A 27,677-nucleotide genomic window follows, 5' to 3' on the forward strand; every position below is an offset into this window, starting at 1 on the left:
TACTTAGTGTATAAGTGTGATAAACTATGGCTATGTTGGAAAATAAACCAACAAAAAACCCACTGCAAAATACAGAGCAAAGCTATGCATTTTCCAGGTAGTCAATTTTTTTCTTTAATTTTATGAATTAAAAGTCCCTTCCTTTATGAAATCCTACATAGCTCAGATAACATGAAACATTATGTATGCTGTTCAGAATAAATTGATTAATTGTGATGTCCAGCAAGTATTCATACAACTGTATCTCTTTTACTACCTCACTGAATCTGAAAAAAAGTTTGTCTGACCTGGCATGTTTAAAATGAAGATGTAAATTAGTTTTTCCATATTATAACTTTGATCCTTATGCAGAATTATTTTTATGCATAGAAAGGCTAGGAGAGGTTTAGAATTTCTAATTTTAAATTCTATCTCTTCAATTTTACCGGACTTTCAGGAACATGGACTGTACAAAACAAAACTGTGTACCCATCCAATAAAACATATTATTTTATTTCTGGAATGGGATTTTAAATATGAAGATTTGCTTCAAGGCAATTTTTTCTTCTCTTTCATAAACCTATGGTAAGATGAAACAAAATGCTAACATTTCCCTAATTCCAAGAATTCCACTGGACATTTTTTAAGGAAATCCTCATGTCTCAAATGTCTTTTAAAGGAATTTAGTTTTGAGGTAGCATCTTGGCCATATTGTTTAGGAGTTATTTGAGTTTGTTTTTTCGCATGAGCATCTAAGATTATTTTTGGTAGACAAAGCAGTTAAGCTCCAGTCCACAAAGCCCACAAACATTTACACATTTTCCAGTTCACAAAATGTGCCGTGAAAAAAGCTCATTATAGGCATATTTATTTGAAAGAATTCTTGTTGTTCTGCTTCAAGAAATGTTGACTGATTTGAAATTGAAGGAAGTGCCATAAAATGGGTTTCTTCAGCTTGATCAGGTTCAGTGAAGATCGTAAAGGACTGTAAAAGCCTGGATTCATTCAGTCTTGCGCCTTTCCAAACCTCCTGTGAATGTTTTGTATCATTGCTGTCAGATGTGATTTTCTCTGCTGCTGCAGATGTGCACAACAGATTTACTGTTACAAGTAATAGATAGTAAATTCCTGACATAGAGGCATTTAGTGCCACTGCCAGATGTCTCATTTTAATAATACATTTGTATATCCTAGTTCCAGAGGGACAATTAAGCTGTGAACAATAAAGATAAAATCATTGGAGGACAGGTATTACCACTTTTTTGTTGTAGTCAATCTATGGTGCTCAGTAAAATGGATGAATTTAGTTTTGGATTTGTGTGGTTACAACAGGATTACTATCTCTTAGATCTCATTCAAAAAATAGTGGATAAGGACATGTCTTCATTATAGATGTCTGCATGGGAAGAAGATGGTCTGTTGCTCCAACTTTCCTCTGACAGTTTGGATGCAGAATTATCTCCATCAAACTCCAGAATGCATGAGGCAAATGGAGCCTCATTTCTATCCTCAGCAAATTAGGGATGTTGAGAGATCTGTTGGCTGGGTACTTACAATTTGTTATCTGTGCAATTGAATTGCCTGGGAAGCAGTGTCCAACCTTGTGCAGGGCTTATCTAATTGCTGCAGGTACAGGAAAACTGTGCAGGGAAGTTTCAATAATTACCTGCTTTCTGGCTTTGCCTTGGGCAGAATTTTTAACTAGCTTTGTTTAGCTGGTACAAATAACAAGTGTTATGTCCACAGCTAAAGGGTGTCTGGGAGTTACCTAGTGTAAAAGCCTCAGTCACAAAGAGAAAGAGAGGGAGAGTGCAGGTCTAAGTCATATCTTTACTTAAAATTAGTAGGATCATGAAGACATTGTTAAAAGAAGCAGTAAAAAGCCCGAAGTATCAACTGCAACATTAAGTGAGTCAAGACCTGACCTTTCCAGAAATTCAATATTGTTTGAATTGAATGAGAAATTCTGATATTGGTACTCATTGCTCTATGTTTCCCTCTCTGCCACTGTTGAAGATACACTATATTTAGGTGTTAGTGTTAAGTGGTAGGTGGATTATATCAGAACAGAGAAGAAATAAAGGGATTACTAGAGGAAGTCTTCTCTAAAAACCTGATGGTTTACAGTGAATCTTACCTTGCCTAAAGATGCCATAACTCTTTCTAGTCCATTCCTACAGTTTGAAACGGAATGGCTTTGACTCTTGGCCTTCCTTTCTCAGAATGCCTAAATGAGAGGCTGCATGGGCCCAAACTGTCCTTGTCCTGGCTTGCAGGGGTCTGGAAAATGGTAACAAAACATGGCTGTAGCCACTGAGCCCTTAGGACTGTTGATTCCAATGATGGCTGTTGTCTGAAATTGCCAGTCACAGAATATGGCACAGTCCCTGTTCCTGTCTCCCATTTTTGGAGCCTTTCCATGGCTGGGTCAGTCCTTTAGGGTGGTGTCCTGTCTCTCTGGGTCACCTAGGTGATGTCCCCTCTGAAGGCTAAGCAAGGTGGGCAGTGTTCCCCATATATATGTACCCCAGTAGCTCTGGAAGGCACATTAGGGTCAGAAGTGGCCGTGTTCTACTCTCACATTTTTGGGAAAAAAAAAAAAAACATTTGCATAGGTGTGGAATGAACCTTTAAATCTTCCAGTACATCCATCAAACTAGAGTCCAGGGAAAACAGGATGTAGACACATCCCTTGTGATGTAGAAGAGACAGGAAAGGGGTATTAAAAATACACTTTTGAAAGGTTTTTTTTTGAAGATGATGATTGGAGAATCCCCTCTTTTCACAGTCATAGGAACTTCCTTTAGTGTACATTATAGCTTCCCACCATAGGGTCACTCTAAACTCTGGTTTGAAGGAAACATGCTTGACTACAATCAGTCTGGATCACATACTTCAGTATATTCAATTTACAAGTGTCCTTCTTCAAACTACCCCTCCTTTCCTAGTAAAAATGAGACAACTTTAGACAGGCAGTTTTAAGAATCATCCCGTGGGTACTGTTAAAGAGACCTATTCATAGATACTCATGTGTTAACCACATGTGTTTCACTGACAGCAAGTACTCAGAACCTAATAGTGATGGGGTAATGAAAATAGCCAAAATCATGGCAAATCATGAAAAAAAAAAACAAACCTGTCTAAATTAATCTTTTTTTAAAAAATCAATTAACAAGCCACTGGGCTATCAGCATGGAATATGAGAATAAGAAGAAAAGCTATTAACAGTTCTGCCAAGCCATCATTAGCAGTGCTTAGCTTTCTTCAGATACATCCTACTCCCCTTCCCTTCCCAGTGCCTTACATTTATCTTTGTAAATAGTATAAACCGAGTGCCAAATTGCTTCCCTGGTTTCAGCAGTCCAGAAAGTCTCCCTGGCATAAATCAACCTGCTTTGGAGACATCTCCCTTCAGCTTGGTCTGGCAGATTAACAATGAAAAGGGAAGAGACAATGGCACAGACAGACAGCTCTCCAAAAAAGCACATTAGTTGAGAGCTAAGAGCTTATTAGTAAAATCTTCCCATCATTTAAAGATGAATTTTCTTTAGTGATGAAAACCAGGTCTCCTTAGACCTTGAGTCAGTGTCTGGTCTTCTAGGTCAGTTCCAGGGTAGGTTTATGTTGCAGTTAGAATGGGGTCTGCAGTTTGGGCAGGCATGTGTGCATGTGTGTTAGCTTTTCTTGTCCAAGTCTGGAGAAGATTCAGGGCTGTAGCTGCAGCAAAACCAGAGAAGCTCACTCAAACTGAATTGTGAACTGCTATTGGGGTCCAGTTGAGCTAATGAGACCTTGGGTGAGGGGGGAGCAGAGCACACACTTCACCACTGTCCTCTACGGTGATTTCAGCATCATCTCTGCATAGAAAGGCAAGTGTTGTCACCTTCCTTGGTGCTGAACTGTACACTGAAGTTTTACCTTGCTTTTCCTCTGTAAGACAAAAAGATCATCCATGTGGAATTTGCAGCATGTGAGTTATGGTTATCCCTAGTCTTCAGAATGACATTTGTGCAATTTATTACTGGTAACCACTTAATCCAATCTACTTTAAATTCTGACAAATGATTCCATGAGTAGCTTTCCTTTTTTGTCTGCTGTTGCATAAACCCAACTTTTAAAGATCTCAGAATGCAAGGATATATGAACATTAAATAAGACACAACTAGGTGAATATTCAGAGTCAATTATATATGTTTCAAAGAATTTATAAATAATTTAATGATTTATAAATACCAGCTTTCTGTATAAAATCCCATTTTATCATCAGATTGTAAATCCTTTTTAAAATGGAAAATAGGATTTTGCTACAAAAACCCTTTTCTGTGAAGGAGCTCACTTCCAAAAAATGGTTTTTGAAACATCTATGACTGCAGTCTTGCTTAATTTTTTACTGTTGTTGTTTCAATAATATGAAATATTAATTATAAATAGTATTTTTAAACACTGTCAACATCTATACAAATCTACTATTTCTGTAAAATGTTTTCATGTTCTTTGGAGCATCTACTAAATAGACCAAGAATAAATGGATTACAATAAGTAAAGATGCAATTTAACTTGAGTTTAGAAGGACTAGATATGTATCTTTATCTATCAATCTTTATATCTCTATCTATATCACCTATATCTATATCTATATATCTATCTGTATCTATACCTATATCTAGATCCATTCTATATCAATCTATATCTAATCTAGCTATACATATTCATATTCATGTGTCTTGGAAGAAAGAAAATAGAGCTATACAAGATAATAAACACCACTCCTTTTCCCAGAGGCACCTGTACTGTTGTCTGCCAGATAAAATTTTCATGTAAGCTGCCTAACAACATTAATGTTTCTAAGTCGTGGTACACATCTTTTTGCTTTTTTCCCAAAAGCTTTAATTGTCAGAGTAAGAGGACAAAGAAAGAACCTTTGCTTTCTTTAAAATCTTAACATTGTCTCCTATCTGACCACTTGTACAAATGTATTGACTAAATCTGTTTGACTTTTTTAGTCACCTAAGAGGCATATTTGCAGAAGCTGAAATGCCATCTTCTCAATATTTGGGTAACTGAATGTCTCCCCCCATTATGGAGGCATTCTGTGATTGTACATCTACCACAATAAACAATAGAGAGGCCACAGTCATCTCCTCAAGCCCTGAATCCCTGATTTTCCTTATTGCTTAATTACTGTTTCATTCCCTGACTCTGTTTTGGACTGCCCCAGTTAGCTGCCACTGTGACAAAGCTCAGGAATGGCTAAATAGGGTTCATTTCAGATAACATGACTCTATCAATCTGACCTCAGTCTATCCTAAATAATCCTCTGACAGCATACCAAGCTTCAAACACCCATATAGACCTTCATGGCACTCACTAAAGAGGGCAATAAATAACTTCAGTTCTCCCTGGCATCTGTGGCACACTCGCTTTGCTATTCTGGGCACTTTTAACTGGAACAAAACATTAAATAAGTAATCAGAACATCTCAGGCACTCATGGCACTGAGGACCACTCTGGAAAAACCGCTCTATAGAGTGGGCATGGTTATCTTGTTTTAGATGGCACTTGCCCTTGGATCCCAAAGCCAGGCAATCTCAGGATCAGTGCCAGTCTCAAAACAGTATGATAGATTTTGGCAAATGAGGCTTCTGTGTTTGTATGCAAATCTAATTACTACATAATTATTCATTATGCCAATTTTCGTCATCAGTGAAGCCTGTTTGCCATATACCAGGTCATTAATGAATTGTCTGATAATCAAATTTAAGTTGATTTTAACTGTTTGTTCTAAATTCCTGGGGATTAGAAGGCTGGGATGTTTTAGTACTATTGGGCAGCACTGAAAATCCACCCACTAAATAGTGCTTGGTATGTTTCTTTAGTTACTCCTGACAGTTCAAGCTTGTTCTTATTAATTTTGCACTGAGATAACTGTCTGAACTTTTCAGTGTATCCTAATAATTTTGTGTACAGGTCTTTCCAAATCACTTTAAACCGGAGTAAAACAGAGCAATCTGAATCCTACCTAAGTTTTAATGCTTATGTAAAATTTCTCTGGGCACTGAGAGGGAACCCTGCTTATTTTATCCTATGCAGCAAGCATTTATGTGTGAGCTTAGCTTCAGCACATGAAGGATTGTACTGGAACTGGTGCACTGATGCCTAAACCTCAGACTATGTAGCTAGACTGCCTGAGTCAAACCTCAGTTTCCTCAGGGCAAGGCCCTTAGTCATTCTTGCTGGGACACTTAAGAAGGAAACATTTACTATTGCCCATTTTTCCTCCAAGTCTGGTTTGCAGCCTGCAGAAATTGCAGCTCAGAAGTGTTTTGATAGGAGGCACCATGTTCTCTGGGCCCTGCCCAGGTTAGGAACATTGCCACAGCAGAAGCAGAGATGTCCAAGCTCCACTATTTACAGGGCTATCTGGGCTAGCTTTTGGGCATGAGCTGTTCAACTGGCCAACTTCCAAAAAAGCTCCTCCACAGCCTGTGCCCTCTTTGCCACTCCTAGGGGCTGTGGGATGCTCTGGAAGTGGTGGAGCGTGGTCATTCACAGGAGAGATGAGGGGAAACTGCACCATCTGCACTGCCACCAGCCCTCATTCTGAGCCATTCTGAGACTGTGCCATTTCAAATCCATGGGCTGTTGCTACAGCAGCCTGTCAGACCTTTGAGCCAAAGATTTCCTTAAGGAAAGGACAAGGTTTTAGTCAATGCCAAGTATACCCAAGACTTTCTGTCCCCCTTACAGAGCATCAACTGTTTTAGCCACTCAGCACACGGTTTGCCCTGCTCCTGCTTGTCCACAGAGACAGAAATGGTTCTAGTGATACCCTGCTCACCAGTCCCCTTTGCCAGGGAGGGAGGAAACTCCTCCAAAAGTGGTGCAAGCTGCACCTCTCAGGCAAGTCACCTGCTCAAAAAGGTGTCTTTGGAATGTGTGACTTCACTGGCTGGATGGTGACCTGGGGTCTGGTGATGAAGCAGGGGCTGCATGAAGAGCTCAGGGTCTGGCAACCAAGAGGAGGCTGAGAGGAAGTGCCTTGGAGGAACTGTGAAACTGGGCAGTGCCATATTCTTGTGAAAGTGAGGCAACATGTCATACCAGAGTCAGTGATTTGGAGGGAAATACTCTGTCTAGCAGTGTGAGTCTGCACAATTCTAGTGATCTATTGAAATGTGTCAGTAGGTCACCGGGCCACCTGGAAAAGCCCACTGGAGTGCATTGGGAGAGGTGGGTGCACCTGAGGAATCAATTACTTTCAGAGTGCCTTGAAAAATCACACTGTAAAGTGCATAGTAGAGAACTCCCCATTCACAGCAGGAGCCAATATACTGAGACAATTTGTGCCAGCAGTGCTGAGAACAAGGGGGGTCTCCATATTCAGTCTCAGAAGTAGAGGCAACTTCTAGAGGCAAAGCAGAATGAAAGAGTGATTGACATGAGTGGCTGTAGGCAGTTAGCACTGACTGCAATGTCCCTGCTGGAGAGTTCTCTCTTGCCTTCTCACCCCCAGAGCAAGAAAATAAGACAGTGTTTTTTGTTGACAGCTGCAAGAAAAACAAAAGGCTGGGGGAAAGCTCACTCCCAGCCCTCCTTACCTTCTTCACAAAGGGAGGTCTGGAGCAGGGAGAGCTCAGCAGGGGTGAGGCTGGAGTTTGGGGAGTGTTGGTAGGGCTGGGGGGAGACAACGAGAAGCAAGAACCCACTGTCTCCCTGCCCGGTGCAAACACACACAGACTTAACCCACAGCTGAACTTTTGCCCTTGAGTGATCAGTGCCATTAGGACACAGGTCAAAAGGTTGCAGGGTGACAGAAAATGGAACTTTATTGAATGAAAGAGAAAATGAAAAAATTCCTTTGTTTGCTTAACTCCGTGTGGTTTGTATAGCCACTGTGATCCCATAATGGAGTCCAGAGTGAAAAAGTAACTTGATTTATCACATGCAAAGAAAAAAAAAAAAAAAATAAAAGGAGGAGGGATTTTACTAAGGGAATAACTGAAAAAAAACCAGTGAAAGGCTAAAACCCTCAAATCCCTAAAACATTAGAATAAATGGGACCTTAATCAATAAAAGCTCTTTTATAGGTATGAGGAAGAGGAAGATTTTTCATTCATTAGGAACAAGCATATATTAAGAGCACGAGTATATATATCAGTGTACATGAAGGATACCAGCCAGGGATGTTAAAAGAATATTCTTCCTGTATGAGTCAGGAAAAATGTGTATATGAGCATCTGGCTTAAAAATATTTTGTTTTGACATGTTTGAGTGCCAGACTCATAGCTCTATATGCATAGTTCACCTGCATTTATATGCAAATGCAAAACCTAGATATTTAAAATTCTCTTGAGCAAAGGAAACATCTCTGGATAAGTAGGCAGAAAAACAGCAGGACTGGTCGGACTCTGTCTAGAATTGGAAATTCCAAATGAACTTAGCTAAATGTAACCTGAAATTTTAGCATGCTTGGCATGCTCCAAATGGATTGGGTTTTTAATTTCTTGGCGGAATAGAGTCCATCAATTCAGATAGAGCTGGTTAAAATCAGATGCTTTAAAATGCTGGATTTTTAATGAAGTGATACGTTCTGATCAGAGTCAAAGAATTTTAAGGGTTAATATGCTAATTCTGAGTTGTCTCAAAACTGAGATAGAAATCAGTGGAGCTAGAGCACAAGAAATTGAACAAAGTCCAATGCTATGCCAGGAAGCAATAGTCAGGATATATAGATACTCCAGAAACACTTAAATTAAAAAAAAAAAAAAAAGTCTTGAAGTGAATTAAACATTTCATGTTCAGTGTTTCAGAGCACAGAGGAGAAGATCTTGTCCCCTGTGTACATAAGTAACTGCTGTGGATGAGATGAGGGGTACTGCACCCAGTCTGGGCATAAATACTGCTTGAGGGGCATGAGGTAAAAGGCTGCTTGGTATGAACAGGGTGTCAAAAACAGCCTTCCAGCTGGGACTCTCACTTCTCTGTTACTCTTTCCCCTTCCTTTGCATTGTCTCCTTCTCTCTCCCTCTCCTTTTCATCAGTCAGTCCACAACCTGCAGGGCTACAGCAACTACACCTACATCTCCAGTGTGCTACACAGCCTCTTTTTGATCCCAGTGAGCAACCAAGCCTCCTGGCCTGACACTTAGCTCTGGAGTGACATCCTCTGTAGGGTGTGTCTCTAGAGGTCCCCATTCTAGAATATATTTATCTCTTACAAATTCTTTTTTGCATTGTGTCACAAGCACAGACCTTTTTTTTTCTCATCCATATAGCTAAAACTCCTATCCAGGGTAGTTTTGGTGTTGCAGCCACGTGTCTAACTTACTGCAGTATCCTCTGCTTTTGCTCCTGACAACTGCAACGATGCTTTCAGCATATCTGTTTGGACTGCTGCTGTCAAGATCGTTATCCCCATCTGTTGCCCTGAGTCTGTCATAAGTCTATCTCTTTGCACTTTCTTCCCTTCTTTACTACAACAATTGCACCACCTTTCCCTATTCCCACTTAAATGACAATGTAATCACTACTAAAAGGCTGACAGCTACCTCCATTAGGATTGTGTTATCAATTTCCATCCTGTCCTTTCCAATTTTCAGCTATGCATTTTCAATTTTTCATCTTTCTTTCCACCTCCAGGAGTGGGAGGAAATCCCTGCAAATCTACTTTGTTTCCTGACCCCAAAAAGTGCTGTTGCAGTTTCCTTCAGCTCTCCCATCAGGCTATCTAATTCCATCTAGTGCAAGCCCTCAGACTCCTGAAATCTTCCTTTGTTTTGTTCTCATTGGACACTGACTAAAGCAATGTGGTCCTCATTCCTGACTAAGTGTTCCAGTTTGCTTCTGTAATACAAAAATTATTTGTAATAACTTTCTTGGTCAAATAAAAATAAATAAAGAGTAACTCCATTGACTCTAAGCATAGAGAACCCATGTGTTCATGGGTATAATGAATAACAAAAAATATTTATCTCAATTTTAGTTTTCTTGTTCAACTACAGAGACTAATAATCACCATAGACCTCCCCTTACACCCCCCAAGATTGTAAAAAATGTGGCTTTAAGAAAAGTAGAAAACCCAAAACATATAATGAAGTTTCACGTGCAATTTCTTTAAAGAACTTTGAGGCTGTGAACCAAATGCCTATGAAATTCCTTAAAATGCTACTTAAACATAAACTTGTTTGTACATGAAATCTTGAAGGCACTGTAAGTTTCTACTTTCATTCCCGCTTTTTTCTTCTCACAAGCATAGTTAGACATGTCATAGCTTACTGGCTTGTAGCTGGTCTCTTTGAAAACATTTAAAGTTGCTTTTTAGATTATGGAAAGAATATGATAGAAGAATTTAATATTTTGTGAAGAAAACTTGGTTGTGGTCTAAAACCTTTTATGCCAGGATTCAGTGAATTTTTACAGCCAAGTTATGCACTTCCTCTGACAAGTTTTAATGCTACCAGACAATTTGGCTACATGGTATTGTTATCAAAATGCTAAAAGAAAAACTCAACAACTCATTATACTGGGGAACTAATGTCAGTAGACAGTTATTATGACTTTTAGTGTTGTTTCTGTTCAGCAGGTATATACATGCTTGAAGAAAAGGAAAAAAGGATGGTAATAAAGACCAGAATTTTTTTTGTGGGTGGGTGAATGATTATTCTTCCACACACTGCCAGAGACAAAAAGTAATTTGTGAAAGGCATTGTTTAAAGCAGAGATATTTTGGGAGAAAAAGTATTGTGCATTGTATATGTTATGTCAATCTTTAGGGAGGTCATGTCAGAGTGGTCAGAGAAGTTTTGGGGAAAAAAAAACAACAAAAAGTCCCCCTGCATTTCATTATCTTCAACAACTCACCAGGAATCTGGTACCTGGAAAGTGTGGGTATAACAATTAAGCTTGTCTTTCTCAACCATTATATCTGTTAGGCATTATGCATGGATCCTTAAAAACAATGCTGATTTATTCTGTACTGTAATAGGGGGTTTCTGCAGCTATTACAGATGAGAGTGTAAAAAATGTTTAAGATTTAAGGTGGAATTCTGAAAGAAACTAACACCTCTGATTGGTATGGACAAAGCCTCTGCAGATGTATTTTTTAAAGGAGAGATTTGGAGTACAGTGGCAGTCTAGATGATTCATTTGGGCCAAACAGATGACATGTAGACAAGTGAAATTAAAAGCTATGAATCCCACTCACAGAAACTACCTACGTTTGTTTTGGCACTCCTCATTGCACGTGTAAAGAATCATCCTCTGACCACTGCCAGTAGCATCACAACATCAGTCACTGTGTTGAAGGCAGAATGCATTTTTACAAAAGCAACAAGATGATCCCATTTAATATTTAAAAGCTTACCATAAAAAAATATGGCTTACTTGAAAAAAAACCAAATCCATGCCTTACACAACAGAGCAGAAATAGGTTAATCACTTTTTGGATATTTGCAAGTGCCATGTGCAATCAGGCCATAGAATCTGTGTGAAAACTGCCAGCTTGTTCTGGTGCTGAGAGAGAGGGGCTACTGCTGGGAAATAACTAAGATGTCCCCTCATTTAGCACAGACCACAGAACAGCTGCCGGATATGAATGCCTTTCAGTCACCATTGATCAGGAATCGATTCGAATTAGTGACCTAGAAATAAAAGGCTGCATATTAAAGAACAAATTTCCTATGCCATTCTCTCTTCGGTAATGAGAACAGCAACTGTCTGCCATGTTTAACATTCAGCTGTCAAATACAGAATAAATAGATGACCTCAAAACATGACAATATGAAAAAGAACTCAAAACTTCAGGATTTTTCCCTTTTAAGTACTTTTTGTGTTTTGTTTTGTTGTGTTTTTTTGGCAGTTTCCTCACTGAAGTTGGCAGTTAGGTGTTTACAATATTAGGCAAACGTAGGAAACTAATATTTTGTTTTCCACACTTTCTCATAAAACCTGGCTTTAGAAATGGTTTTTCAATCCTAAACTTCTTGTATTACATTAAAACCCACAGGGAAGGTGTGCTTTTAAATGCTAGGCTAAAGCACTCACAATTTAGATTCCAGTCCTTGGCTTTGCAAGGACTACCTCCATGGCCTTGGCAAGCTGCTTGTATTTTCTCTATCTCAGATTCCCATTTAGAAATGGAGAAAACGAATGTTTCCGTGTCCTGGGAATATTTTGTAACCTAAGTCACAGGTAACTGAAAGACACTCTGCAATGCATATACAGATGACCAATCTGACAATCTTACTTGGCTCTTTGGAATAGCTAATCTTTCCTTTGAAGGCGGCTTTGGAAATGTAAGGCTGAAATGGAAGATTTACGGATATAATTTTCATGCTTATTGGTCCTTAGAGATAAAAACAAACAGTATTTCCCTCTCCCCAGCCACTGAAGAAAATGGGTCAATCGAAAATTATCACAGTGACAGGTTTTTCCTTTCATTAGGATTACAAAACACTCAGCGTTAGTAAGAATTGTAGAGATTTTTCTGACAGAATTAATTATTCTGAATGATTAGTTTGTTATGCTCCTTGCAGGCACCAAGTTTGGAAGAGGAAGTGCTTTGTCTTTCGATTAAAAATATCCAAACAGCTCTGTGGAGTCATGATCTGAGAAACCAAAACAAGTCCTTAACCACAGATAAATGAAGGTTGGCTGATCCCAGTTTGTAGAAAGCCAGAGGAAGCCCTCTGCTCTGACCCTGTGCCCTCTGGCATCACAGCTGGTGCATGAGCACAAAGACAACTTCAATGTAGATGCTGCTGTGGGCACTTTACACAGGCTAGATTGTAAATTTGTCCATTTATGAGTGTCCTGTGGGGGTTTCCAACTTGGAAGACAAAGCAAGAGCTGAAGTGAACAAAGCATATCCATCAAAGTTCCTCTGATTGCCACTATTAATAAAATGGAGTCCATAAACAAATTTACTGTTTATTGTTTCTTCAGTGGAAGCAAGAAGCAGGGGATGCTTCCCTGGGATTGGAGGAGGTGGGTGTGCTACACAGGGTAAGGGTTCAGGTAAGGTATGCATGTGTTGTGAAAAGTAAATGTGCCTGCTGGAAATGTTTTCCTTTACACTTCCTACTACTGGGCTGTGGACAGGAATTTCATACTACCTGAAATCCAAATTGCCTTGGCAGAAGTTTGGATAGCATACATAAAACAGGTATGTTTGCATTTCTGGAGCTTTTTTGTATTGTTTTGTTTGTTCTTTATATAAATTCAGGAATGGAAGAGTGGTTTTAAACTGTCCTGGTCTGTATCAGCATACTCCAATGAACATCAAGGTCCACCTCCAGTCTGCATATTTTTCATTTTCATTGACCTCTTCTAGCAGTAAGGACAGTATGCTTATTTTTGATGCCAAAGGCTATTATGAAGCATTTGATATGGTACAAAACTCACAGCAGTTTTATACAAGTGGCTCAATTTTGAAGGAATGATTGACAGAGAAAGCTACATTTCTTCCAAAATGCCAGGCCCAGTGGTTGTTTTCAGTCCTGTGTACAGAGACGGGTTCAGAAAATGGTCTCACTTCTAAGCTGTAAAAGTTCTTGCCTTTTCCAGGACTCTCCTCTCTGGATTGCTGCTCATGGTGAGGAGCTCTGCAAAGTGGGGAACAAAGCTTGGGTGGAGGAGATAACACAGCAGCCTTCCAGTTGACCTGAAGGAACCAGTTTTGGTCTGACTGTCATTTGGACAGCCCTTCTGCTGTAGTCTGCCTTGCATTGCAGGTATCCATCCAGAAATCTTTGCTGCTTCCCAAAGCTGCTGCTGTGAAGCTAAATACATTGGTTTCTGGCTTGGCAATGAAGACTCAAAGCAAAAAACACTGCATATCCCCAGTGTGTCTACAAGTCAAGCAGGTCATGAGGAACATCTCTGTAGCCCAGCAGTGGGATCTCCCATAGGAGACACACCTCTTTAGCACACCTGGGGTCAGTCCCTGAAATCCTGACCCACTGAGGTGCCCAGCAAATGCCTAAGTCACACAGAATTGGAACATGAAGACAGTATTTGTGCTGGAGCTTTCTGCATTGCACTTAGATTCTTTTCCAAACAGTATTTAGGACTTAGAGGAATCTTTATTTTGAAGAAAACCTGATAACCAGTGTGGCACTTTAGCTTCTCCCCAGGGTACCAAGCATCAAACATAGCCAAGAGATCCACGTGGAATTTTTTTTTTTTTTTTTGCTTAACCCTTATTAGTGCCAGGTAAGTTCTGAACAGAAAGCAGACACCTAGCTTAGCTGGAATTCATGGTCTGGAAACCACTAAGAAAAGCCTTGTTGCCATGTTCTCCATCCCAAGCCCAGCATCACGTGGTCCCAGTGTCGTGCAGTGGCACTGACAGCAACGCAGGAAATAGCTTGGAGAAACGCCCTCCTTCTGTTTCACTTGGAGCCCATTTGTTCTGAAACTTCCAGTGGCAAAATTATGGTGCAGTTTTAATAGGAGTATGTGTCTAAACTCATACTCATGTTTTTTCTGCAAATATGGGTTAGAAGATCTCATTTTTCTCCTCCCACACATGCACTCACTGCCAACTTCACAAACAATGACCTGTATTCATCCACACTGTAACTCTGTTGACATCACCAGGCTACAACAGAGATAAATTTGGTCCAGCAAGGCAAAGTGCTGTGAAATGGTTGTATTTTCCTCTTTTACCCAAGGAAAATGCATCTGGAAACATATCATACTTTCATGCTGACACACAGGAATGTCTTCACCATTATCAAGTGATTGATTTTCCTGTAGATTCATGAGAGGTTCTTTTTTTAACAGATGCTTAAATTGCAAATGATATGATGATATTTTATTGTTATTTTTTGCATGATATTTTATTTTCTATTGCAATACAAACAGCATATAAGTTTGTTATTATTCTGATTATAAACAACTTTTTAGAATTAGCAGCTTGAATTCTTCTTTTTCTTTTTCTTTTTCTTTTTCTTTTTCTTTTTCTTTTTCTTTTTCTTTTTCTTTTTCTTTTTCTTTTTCTTTTTCTTTTTCTTTTTCTTTTTCCTTTTTATTTTTATTTTTCTTTCCAAATTGTTAGGTGTTTCTGGCCTTTTTTTTTACTTTTCAGAACATTTGATTTCACTTCCAAAGAATCCATGGTCTAAGGATGAAGTATGCAAGAGCACCTAAGTGTTTCTGGAGACTAGTTGGCATTTTCAAAAGTGCCTTGAATCATTATATCAACAGGGTTTAGGAACCAGGAGGAACTCAAAAATGGTGTCACTCAATGCAATAGTGTCATTGGTTAAATGAGAGGAGTGCACACAACCCTAAGTTAGAAACTTAAGTTTTGTGCTCCATGAAGAGGAAGCAGTAATGCCAAAGATTAGGATTTGCAGAACATAGCACACTGGACAGAGGTACAGCTAGACAGCACAAAAGTAAAAACAATGAGAAAGATATATCTGAGATTGTGACTGTAACCCAGGGGGGAAAAAAAAATAAAAACCAAAAATTACTGCATCCTGGAGACAGGGGCCTCTGCAATGAAGATCTAGAGCCAGAAGTTGCCTTTGGCTTCAGACAACTGGATTACTGCTGTTTTCCTTTAAATGCAGTAGCTTAATAATAAAATGTCCTTTATTTAAAGCAATATGTACATCCTTTTCTATACAGTTCAGTTAAACTGAAGAAAGAGATACTTCTTTAGGATGGATTAAATTTTTTAATTTCAGGTTTATAGCAGAATAATCAGAGGTGCTGTTCAAGAATAAAGAGCTCTGTGGCATAGTCTACCTAACACAAACAAGAAATCACGTGGCTAATAAAATCAGTTATCTGGATGACCCCAGTGAAATCTGAATCACCAATGCCAGAGCTCCTGAAAATGTGAAATTCTGCTTTAAAACGTCTTGCATTTTCAAATTCAAATTTCAAATTCACCTGTAAAGTACTAATTACAAGCGGTATTTAAAAATGACTGTATCTCAGGGGTTTGAGTTTTCTTTGTCTTTGGCATAATCAAAGTCAGATTATCTCCTAGAAAAATTGTATAACAATATTTAAACACTTAAAAGGGATTTAATTAGTGTATACAGTCATCAGAGATTCTTGTCTGTAAGTTATCATGCTAATTTTACTACAAGGAATTTAATGGAAAATTTAATTTAAAAATATAGCACAAGAATTCAAATTCCTTATGATATTTGAATTTACTGTATTTATTCTTTTTAATATTCTTTATACAAAGTTTAATATGAAATTACCTACATCTCCCCCCAAAAAATACCAGGCAAAGGCATGAAGAGTGTGGGAACAGCAAGATTTTGTAGTGAATAAAGAATCATCCAGTGAGTTTGGAAGAGAACCAGATCTTTCAACTATGTTCTGTGATGCTGATTTCCATCTTCCTGCCTGTTTAAAAAATACCACAAATAAATCCCATGCAGAGGACAGTTCTGCATGATGGGAATTCAGGCCCTGGTACCAATCCTTCAAAGCAGCACCTAGAATACTGGAGAGAAGGGAAACCAACTGCCTCAAAATGAAGCTATAATCTCTTTTGGGAAGACTTGCTCCCTGCCCAGATAACTTTTTGCAACTGTTTGCTTTCTCACATGTGTAGCAGGCTGTGAGGTTCATTTTGTGGCAGGACTGCCCACATTAGTGGCTAGCTAGTTTGGGGAGCAAATGAAGCCTAGATAGAGCCCATGCCCTCTAGACAAACTCAGCTTCATGGTACTAAGCATGTCAAAAGGTTCAATTAAGAATGGAAATGGGGGCGATTGCCTGGTAGGATACACTTCCTCTGCCCATTTTCAAGTTCATTTGTAGTGAGAAAAAAACATACCAGAAAAAGAACACAAACTTTAGATGAGGGAGACTAGCAAATGCCTTTTGTCCATAGGTACTGGAGATGATGGTCAGAAGAAGTCCACTGTACCCAGACAAGTAGAAAATGGAATCACCTAGAAACAAAGAAAGATTGAGGCTGTTTTGAGACACTTCATAAGTGTCTCTCCAGTGCAAAATAGAGGGGAAGAATCACCTCCCTTGAACTGCTGGCAATGCTCTAATGCAACCCATTGGCGTTTGTAGACTGTTTGGCTTCTTTATTTTATTTTATTTTTTTTCTTTTTTGCAGGGGCAGATTCCTGACAGGTGAAGATGATAGATTTATCACCGTATTGGATATCCCAGAAGGAGTCAGTAGATTCATACTGGTAATTGTGTGACAGTGAACATTCTCTGTTTGGATGGTAGGATAGCTTTGGTTTGAGTTGTGTGGTATAAGCAATCAATGGGCTGAGTTGTCTATCACGGATTTATTTCCTGTCTAGGAAGCCAGTCTCAAGTAAGTTGTTGGTACCGCTCTATGTAGAATCAAATTTGCACATGATATTCAAGTCTATGCACGTGTAGGACATTCTTGGAAACAGTAAATTGTATTCCTTGGAGACAAATTCAGCCTTAAGAGGTACCTAATTCCAGCATGAAACCTGTTTAGTGACAAAATGACATAGACTTTGGGGCTAACTCCCCAAAGTCTATGTCATTTTTCTCCACAAAACAGATAACTCTCAATCTTTCATACCTTGCAAGATCCACACTAAAAGCCCTGAGCTGGTTGATTTGAAAGCTCAATAAACCTTTCAGGTGCATAAAAGGCCACTTGGCTCCCTGGTGCTTCATCTGTGGATTGGCTCTTCAGGAGTGGGCATGGCAATGAGGCTGCCGAAAGAAAACAGCGGGGAAGATGACCTTGTCCTCATCATGACTAGAAGCCTTCTCTGCCAGACAGGAATTTCAGCTTTCAAGAGAGGACCATGCTCTGAAAAAAGAGTAAATGATGCCTTTTATACTGGACAGATACAATGGAAAACATAAACCTCTTATTGGAGTAATAATCAGCATCTTCAGGAATCTTTCTGTTGCACTTTTTGGCTGGAAGTAAATGAAGGTGTTTCCACTTCCAGTGCTTTGCATGCCATCTCAAAGAGATGCTGAGTGATGCAATATACAAATCTCACTGCTACAGAGACAATAAATACTTGAAAGATAAATCTGCCACCTATCAATACCTTCGAGAAATGTCAGACTTGGAAGGAAAGCTCCAAAAGGAAAAAAAATTACCCACATGCTGACAGATCGGGCTTTCATTTCCCATCGGCTGATGAGAAATGAGATGAAGGTGATAACTGCTTGAGAGATGGCTGTCTATTGATCCCCTTCCTGAGGAAAGGAAAATGTAATGCATGATAGTTCCTTACCTTAGTTTGCACTTTTTAGGTACTGGGAGTGTTAAGCAAAGTTTCCACATGAGCTGAACTGTAGTTCTGGAACCTTGTGGCTCCATGACAAATACCTCTGTCTATACATTCAAGGATGGATTTAGATCACCTCTTTCAGTCCTGCAAACCTATCCATGCCCATGGTGCCAGCTTCTGTACCACAATTTCTTGTATTCACAGTGCAGCTCAACAGCTTCCTGCTTGAGGGACAGCTCAGTATGACGTTTTCTGAAACCCATGAAAAAGCTTTGGTGCTACCCTAGACTTTTCTGCAAGGTGTATTTCTTTGATAGTAAATCGATGTCAATCTTCTCCACGACGTTCCTCTTGGTTTATTATTCAAACCATTCCAAGAACCTCAGCTGCATGACTTGGACATTGTCAAATGCCCTGTCAATAAGCCAGGAAGTTTGTTGAGCATAAATTAATTTTTTTTCCAGTCTTAGTTCTGAAAAAAAAAAATTAATCTTCTGTTCCCTAGCTCAAAATCTGCTCATAAAATTTCTTCATGAAAGCTACATTATCATGATTCAGAAAGAAACTAATTTTTTTAAAAGATATTTCTTATAATGCCCTTAAACTAGAATAGGCCAAACTTAGAATGAATTGTTAACTAGACTCTATTTTACTAATACGTATAGTCACATTGATTTTAATGGAACTACACGACTTAGTAAAATAAGCTAATTCTCCCTGAGGTAAACCTTTAAATTAAAAGTTCATGGAAATCTTGATATGGGGAAACTGTTGATTGAATTTGAAAGATGTATGTCTGATTCTGGACTCATTTTTTTTTCCTCTAAGACTTCATATGCTTGTCTACATATATTCTACCCAACAGAGGAGAAAGAGTAACTCATTAGAAAAATGAAATGTCAGTATACTTTTATGTTTCTTCTCTTTCCTCTTTATTTGAAATAAATGATTGTTTTAATGTGTTGATTTGTTTTATTAACTGAAATTAGAAAAAAAATTTGAAATTAGTAGAAAGCTAAATGTTTTCTAGTCAAAATGTTTGCCTTGCTGTTTTGAATTCAGTTAAAGTTATATTCTTATCTGCTTTGTGTTATTTATTGTTTGATATAATTTATAGGATCTGAAAGCCTGGATAAAAATGGTAATCCCACTGTGCTGTTTGCTAAATCCTGCTTTCAGTGGAGCAGAGAGTAGGTTTCATGGCCCCTCCCAACATCTATTATATGCAGAAATGTAAAGAAGTGCATTCCACAAGTGCAGGGTTATTCCTATGCACGTGGATGTGAGTGTGTATGTGCACACTTGGCCTTTCGCATGTGCTCTTTGCCCTCACTTTGAGAGTCTGATGCGCAGTGAGGGAATTTTAATCCCATTTACTGACCTTTCTGAGAAGTGAAGGGAAAGAGGGCAGTGGGAAGCATACACACCTGCAGTTTATTTCCTTTAAAGAGATGGCTTGAAGATGACAGAGATGAGATAGAAGAAGAATACTGCCCCTTGCCAGGAGCTCTGCTCACAATACGAACAATGCGTGGCCTGAGAAGCCGACTGGGAACTGTTGCCATTGGAATGAAGAACAGTATTGCCGGGGGTCATGGAGCAGGGAGTGCAATCGATTAGAGGCATAACTCTTAAGATGGCAGCAGGGAAAATGTTCAGTGACCAAATCAATCTGCTAAATGACCTTTCCTCCAGATGTGTATAAAGTTATTCTATTAAAGCTGAATTTGCATTCAGGTGCTTTAGCTTCGCTGGTTTTGAAGGCACAGGTAGCAGAGTGAATGTCTGTGGGAAGATAATTTAGAACAAGGGATTCACAAGAATGCTTATTTTGCTTATTTTGCATGAAAAATACCTGCCTGATATTTGAAAATGTAACTACAAGGGAATCCAGAAACAAGGTGCAAGAAGCAGGACTTAGCTAATGTTTATTGGTGATAGGTAACTGATTATTATTTAAAGGGCATTCCAAGTCCACTGATGTCAGTGGTAGCTTTTCAGGAGAAATGAAGCTGGTTCTTTGGTTAACATCATCCCCACTATGTGGGGGCCATTTAGACGATGTCATTGGATGCTATTTAAGGCAGTGGACTCCTAAGTAATTACACTGTTTATGACAGCTCTCATTTATGCCCACTATATGACACATTCTGAATTTCTCTGATGAGCTTCATGACAGTTTTAGCATGTAACAATTAAGACTCGGCTACTCTATCCTTTTTGGAACAAGATGCATCTTTGGCCTTACTTCCTTCTGTCTTTTCTTTGCTCTGTAGGGAGAAGAAAGTACACATTGCAATATGCTTAAATTTAATCCATTCACTTATTCTTGTCACACATTTCTGTACAGTGTCATTCAATCCTGAAAAAAAAATCAAGCAAAAAACAACTCTCTTTTGGCAATGAAATATTTTTCAATAACAGAAATCCTTTCTTCTTTAAATTCTGCTTATGCCATACTGAGACCTGATTTCTCCAAGTGTGGAGAAATTCACAGCTCTTTTATGATCTAAAGCAGATCTGAACATAACATTCCAAAGATGAAAGCTGCATGAACAGCAGCCTGGAGTTCCTGGCAGAAATCTCTGTCCTCAATACCCTCTGTCAGGAGAAATGTTTTCAGCTACAAGACCAATTTATGCTCAACCTAAGTGAGGAGTGAAAGTGCCTGCTCCCATATAAACTGCAGCATTCACTGCAGAAAGATTCACTGGTCATGTTGGTATTGTATATTTACTCTATAAAAGTTTCAAGCACAAAGGCAAGTTACAGCGTTGAGTTTCAAATGTTCTTTGATGGATTAGTGCATATAAATGTCTTAATTCTGTCATGATTTTTGATAGAATTCACTCTGCTAAAAGCTATTAAATCAGACTCAGTGGAAAGTAGTATAAAACATATAATACAATGTTACATCACGTTTTTTTGACATATTGCATGATTTCAAGATCACTTTGCAAGACAGATTTCAATTTCTTTTAAGACTGACTGCTGAATATATTCTTTGTTATGACAGGAGCACTAATGGTTATGTCAAAGAAAGATACAAATGTGATGGAAAATGTCAGAAAAGATTTCCGCTCTTGTCCTGGGAAGTACAAAGATTGTGCTACAGGATCTGCTGTGCTCAAAAGTAAAAATAGTATTTATTGAAATGCCTTGAACTTCCACGTTTGCTTCTTTTTTTAATGATAAGAATTCTTACACTAGAATAACAGCTAAACTAATCTTTGAATAGTATTTGTTGAAAATTTGATAGTTCTGATAATGATGGATTTCCCTCAACATGAGTACCCATATGCAGGAGAAATTTTGCTGCTCTCACATCCTGTTTTGTGGTATCCTACAGCTGATATCTCAGCAGCACAGTGAGTAGCTGGTATAAGAAACTGTCAAAATTTTGCTGTCTTTAGCAGCTATTCACAGGCGCTACTCTCATATAACCTCTGAAATCACCTATGATATACAGCATTAAATCTCCCTGTTGCTGTAGCCAGGAAAGAAAAATGTGCTCAAAGCTTTTTTTTTTTTTTTTTTCTGAAAGAGTAACACACTTCAACAATCAAAGGGTGAAACCAGCTAAAAAGTCACATAGAACTGTATGTAGAATCATTGGTCTGGGGGTATAGGGTGTGTGTGAGCGGGTTATGTATGGGAGAAATCCCCTTAACTAAAAGCATTAGAAAAATGGAATGAATGTAAAATTCAACAGTTTAATTGGATCCCGAGGAATTATCTTGGAACCTGCAAACTGGCTTCCAAGCCCTGCTAACTAACTTACCTTCATCAAATGCTTAAAGGCTTTCCTCACATTGTCAAAAGCATTTTAAGCAAGCACAGCACTCAGCTACATACCATGACAAATTTTGCCTGTAGGCTATTAAAATGGCTTTAAACTAGTGAGGCGTGCTCTTAAAAATATATATGTATACTTTGTACATATTTCATCCTGTGCTGGCTGCCTCCTATCAAGCTGCTTTCTTTGTGGGTTTAGAGTTTTTGTTATTTTGTTTTGTTTTGTTAGGGCTTTGTTTTTTTTTTTTTTCTTTTAGCCTTTATATCTTTGGAGTCTAGCAGGGTTATTAATTAATGAACTTGTGTATTTTCTGTCTTTAGTTGCTGAAGAGTGAGGAACTGTCAATCAGCAGGGACCCTCCTGAATTAGGTGAATGCTAACATTTGGCAAGTGTCATCACAGTTGCTTGCCCATGCCCTTGTAATGCTCTAAGCCAGTGACCCTTCCCTCTTTGTCACACATTTCAGGTAGCACTCAGAGCTCATTGTGTGCAACTGAGGTCAACTGCCAACCAACCAAGTGCTCTGTCCTGCTCACACAAAGCTTTCCCTGAAGGCAAGAGAAAAGAATAATAAAAGGGGGAAATGGCCTGCTGAGCAAAGACTCTGAGTCTTTTATAACAGGAGGTCGTTTTTGATTATAGGAAGGAACCTTCAGTGGCCATGGAAACCAAAATGCCACACAAAAGCCAGAGGGTGCTTGGGAGGTAAACAAGATAGATGAAAGGTGATGGTGCTTTTAATCTCCACAATCAATGTGTTTAGGTGGGTGACTTTAATTTAATCCACGTCTGATTAACCCACTCCCTTTGTTTACACCATTATAGAAGTTTTTCTCCTATAAAATTTTTAAACAAATGTTAAAAGATTCCAGGAGAGGGCTGGTCGCCACAGTGTTTTCATCCTATTCACCCCACTGATGTAATCATGGATGTTCTCATTACCCACATAAATGCCTAATCCTTCTTATTCCTGCTAAGCTTATCCTCAGTGCTATATTTTTGAATGAGAGAGTGAAAGTTCTTATACAAATACAAATTCTTGTGACTTTCTCTTTTAGACACCTAGCAGGAAGAAACAACTGGAAACAATGGCTCTCAGTAAGGAAATCTTTTCCATCAAGAAGCCTCAGAGCAGTTTTGTGAAAACTGGTTTTGATTTGGGTGAGTTATGAGTCCTTGAAAGCTGCCCATCATAGGAGCTTAGACATTTTTAAATAGCAGCAGAGGTTTTAATGACAGCTGAATGTTCGGAAGGAAGTTGTGCGGTGCATGTGTGCGCGGCTAATTTACCTACTTACTGAAAAATATACTCAGGGGCAGTGCTCCCAATGAACCCTGCCACAGTCAGTATGGCTTGGCTTACACGGCTGAAAACTCTCTCCGGCGGCTGTGCAAAGTTTTCTACAATAATGAGTATTTTATGGACGAGATTTTAAAAAAGCCGGTCCCCCTTTAGGAGAACAGATCCCATTCAGACAGGAAAGTGAAGGGAATTAAAAAAAAAGGCCCAGAGGAGTTTGGGTTCCTACATCCCTTGGGGTTAAGGGGTACATTCAATAAAGACAGGTATTTAAGGAATTATCTGAGTCTCAGTGTCATTAGAGAATGAGCTTTAAAACCTCTCTGAATATTGCCCTGGTTTCTGAAATGAAAATAAAATGTTCACTCATTAAATTAGGCTTCCTAAACAATCTGGAGTAAGGGACAGATGCTTCAAAATAGCATTTGCAGGAAGAAATGTCTAAGCTTACTGACTTCAAGTTATCATAGCCCTTTCTATAGCTAAGATGTCTTTGCCATTGTATTCAACATCTGCCTATATCCAGCCAAACATTAGGTCTTTTCTTGAGGGCAGCTATCTCAAGTCTTTAAAAAAGTAAAGCAGAGCTTAATGTGTCCTTCTACAACACAGGCAGAGGAGGCACGGCAAGTGATGCTGCCCACTCTGTCTAATAACCCAGCAGTAGACGTGTTTGGGAGTGAGAGACCTGGCACCATGCCTTCCTCAGTGCTGGGGTGATTGAACCTGTTCTTCTTCTGCCCAGGCAAGAAGATCAAGCCTGGGGAGGAGGACATTTCTGGAGCTGGGATTCTCCTCGAAAGCAGACAGGATGATTGAGGCCCAGAAAGAAAAAAAATGCCTGTGAGCTCCTAATTCTGGAATCCTGTCAAAAACAGATGGTCTGTCAGAGGAGATACTGCTTATGTGAGACAGGGAACAATGTGTCTGGATGTCACAGCTGTAGAGTTTGACACTCTGAGGAAAAACACTGATGCTGTTAGTTGCCTTCTGCTAACAGTGAGCACTCACACACCCATTGAAGTATTTAAATTCTGATCTTCTGTTCAGTCTGGAGCTCGCTTCTTCCTCCACAGCTCCCTGGTGGGGCCTCTATCCATTAAACCATGAGATATTCTGAGACAGCCATCAGAGACAGCCTAAGATAAAGTCTTCTAAGCAAAGTGAGAAACATTTTGCTTTTCATTGAATCCATGGCTATTTCTTATTGAAAAGAGAATATGTATGTATGAATATGTATCCAAGAATCTTACACATGCTAAATTAGTGTAACTATCTTTCTCGCTCAACTGACATTTAAATCCTTTCTGCTGAATGGAGCAGCATAAACAAGCATGAAGCGAAATTTGCCTACACAAGCATCTTTCAGTAACTTTCACCCTGATATTAGAAATTGTAGTTTCCTGTATCTGTGTGATATGAACTTGATAATGGATCGGGGATACAACCAATTCCTCTTTATTCTCTTCTACTTTGATTACCCACACTGAGAGGATACCTTCTGGACCTCCTTGTTAGCAAATCTCCACCATACAGCTCTGCGGTGCCAGGAGTTTGAATACTTTGTCTAAAATCAAAATTATAAATGATAGTAAACGGGGCCTTCAAGGGGACAGATCAGCAATTATGCACTGGAGGTGCTTTTAGGATTAGCTATCAAATGATCAATTGTTTTTCAGGGCCTTTGTTTGGAAGAAGTTTTACAACTCATGTTCATGAATCTTTCCATGACTGAAGCTTTTCAGCACTTTCAAAATGCCCAATAATAAATTGTTCTGTATCTAATATTTTGAAAGGCTCAAGGCCACTCTGTTGGCACAAGCATTGGTCTTGTGTGTGTAACACATGTATAAATGCAGTAGGAAGCAAAGAACTTTCCTTCCTCCTTTCTTTTTTTTATCAGCATAAAGGTTGCCTAGAGCTGCAATGATCCATGCTGTGAGTATTCAAATTTGAATCAAACTTGCTTTGACTTCATACAAGTTAGTAGGCATGTTTCAAGGAATAATAACCTGTGATAAATATATTTTTTTGGTTTAAATATACTCAGTAAAAGTTTTTTGAGATTCTCTACAGTGAGCAAAATTTGAGTTGGTCACCTAACTAACCCAAGAATTATTGTTGACCATGTATCATGTCACACTGAAGCACTCACGGCACCATTCTCACAAAGGAGCACAGAAAAACTTGCTAATGCTATAATCCTTCCCTAATTTTGCTCGAGCAAAACTCGAGTTTACTATGCCAGTCTATTTAATGAGGATCTTGTGATCACTAATACTAGTTGCATTTGTAGAATTCAGGCTTTTGACAAAGTACACTGAATCCAAGAGCCTGTGAAATATTTCTCAGATATTCCTACATGACAGTAGAATAGGAAAGCAAAGAGAAAGGTTTTTTTCAGGATTTTGGCAGATTTTAGAGGGTCTTCCACTCATCAGTCAGATTATTACATTCTCATTTTCACTCTTAAAATTTCTTTGGTCTCTTTAAGAAGGTAAAGAATGAACAGAAAAACCAAATAAAGTAGGGGATGGATCTACACCATAGAATGGGAGGTGCATCTCACTCTGTAAAGACAAAGTAATGTAATATGTCATTTAGACAGCAGGTTATAGAACTACTCAAGAAAGAGAAGATGACTGAATGGAAGGGAAAAGACTTTTTAATGACTTGAAGGGAATGTCAACAATACTGAGTCCGAAGACTGAGATCATTGCTATGAGAGTGAGGAACTGAAGAGAAAGGTGATTAGGTGATATTGAAGATTTTGCTTGTGGACCTGGACTTTTGGGCTATTCATGACTGTTTGCAGCTGTTTCCACTTGTCTCCTTGGACTGCTTTAGCAACAACATTCCACCTCTCCACATTCGATAATTTGAACACCTTAGAATGAATTCATTATTTATTACACGCTCCACTTTGCTGAATGAGTCTCTAAGTTGCAGTGGGATAAACCTAGAATTCTGAAAAAGACCATTTCTCTCTTCACTACATGATTGGGTAGTGGCAGGCACAGCATCTGAGTCCAGACAAATTACTAAGGTCCTAAAAATAACAATCATGCTGCTTTCTGCTCAATAAAAGAAACATTATATGGCCAAATTAGGCAACCCAGTGACCACCATGAAATTTCTTGAAGCTTTTCCTTAGACTTGATGTGGATACTTAGTCAAACCTCTTTGGCTGTGCAATTGAGCTTTATCATACTCTTCTTCCAGCTAAAATTATAAATACTCTTATATATGTAGTGCAACACCACCTACTAAGAGGCAAGGGTAAGAAAGCTGGCTCTTTTAAAAATTAATGAGCCTTGGAAGGAAATGAAGCTGAGAGAGTATGAAAGCGTATGAATTTCTCCTATGCAGAAGAACTAACATTCATTAAGCTGTAACTCTACACTGTTCAAAGCTCCAGTCCACTTCAGCAATAGACTGGTATGAGTAAGGACTGTAGAGTTCAGGGTATGTATTTTTCTATTGCCTGGAAAAATATATTACTGTATCTGTGGATAACAAGATTGCAAAGACATTTGCTTGGTCACAGAGACGTGCCTATCTGTACATTAGATGCAATAAAATAGATTTTGCAATAGTCTGAGAAAATAGGAGGTCTATATCCAATGTTAAATTTGGGGGCCTTTGCAATGGTAGTAACTGTAAACCTAATCCTATTTTTATTCTGTCAGATGATGGGAATTGCATAACTGAGTATGTTAAAAATGGCAGTCTGAAGGTTTTGATACTAGCTGTAATTAGACTTAGAAGAGGTGAAGAATGTTCTTACGAATAAGTCTATTAAGCAAGGTACCTTTTAATTATTCTTTTGTTTCTCTTTTTACCTAAAAGTATTAAAAATGTAATCCTTTAAAGATCTCTTTTATGTGCAAGAACATGGAAATTATTGGAAACATATAGATTGGATTATTCACTGGTTTTTTTCCCAGCTATGACCATATAATTTCAAATTTATGTATGAAGGGGGTGTGTTACTTATTCTTTCTCATCTACCAAGAAACAGTCTCAAAGAACTCATGTTCCAAGTCAGAAAGCTAAAGAAGGGCATATTGACCTCGATTCTTCTTGTTCTCTACATTTCAGACTTTTTCTCATATTCAGTCTTCTACTGAGGGTCATTTCTATACAAAACATTTCTATCAATATGCCTCTATCAAACAAAAGTTCACAGTTATTGAACATACTGTATTCATAGTTACACAGCTGTGAATGTCATTCCTTAATACCATCTTGGAATAAACTATACAAAGGCAACACAGATCATACAGAAATGGCTGTGCCTAGGCTAATGAACCATTATACCTTCATCACCAAGTGTAAATAAAGAAATACAGCCTTACAACTCTGAAAGGAAAT

General features: G+C 38.7%; 1 long non-coding RNA gene across 1 annotated transcript; it reads left to right on the plus strand.

Annotated features, from left to right (window-relative positions):
- The first annotated feature begins 5,581 nt into the window (after positions 1-5,581).
- LOC132323692 (uncharacterized) lies at positions 5,582-19,164 on the plus strand. The gene is made up of 3 exons (XR_009485401.1): positions 5,582-13,709; positions 17,084-17,162; positions 17,596-19,164. It is a non-coding gene; the product is annotated as an uncharacterized LOC132323692 (long non-coding RNA).
- Positions 19,165-27,677: the final 8,513 nt, after the last annotated feature.

This window comes from Haemorhous mexicanus, chromosome 2 (genome assembly GCF_027477595.1).
Source record: "Haemorhous mexicanus isolate bHaeMex1 chromosome 2, bHaeMex1.pri, whole genome shotgun sequence".
In the NCBI taxonomy this organism is placed as follows: Eukaryota; Metazoa; Chordata; class Aves; order Passeriformes; family Fringillidae; genus Haemorhous; species Haemorhous mexicanus.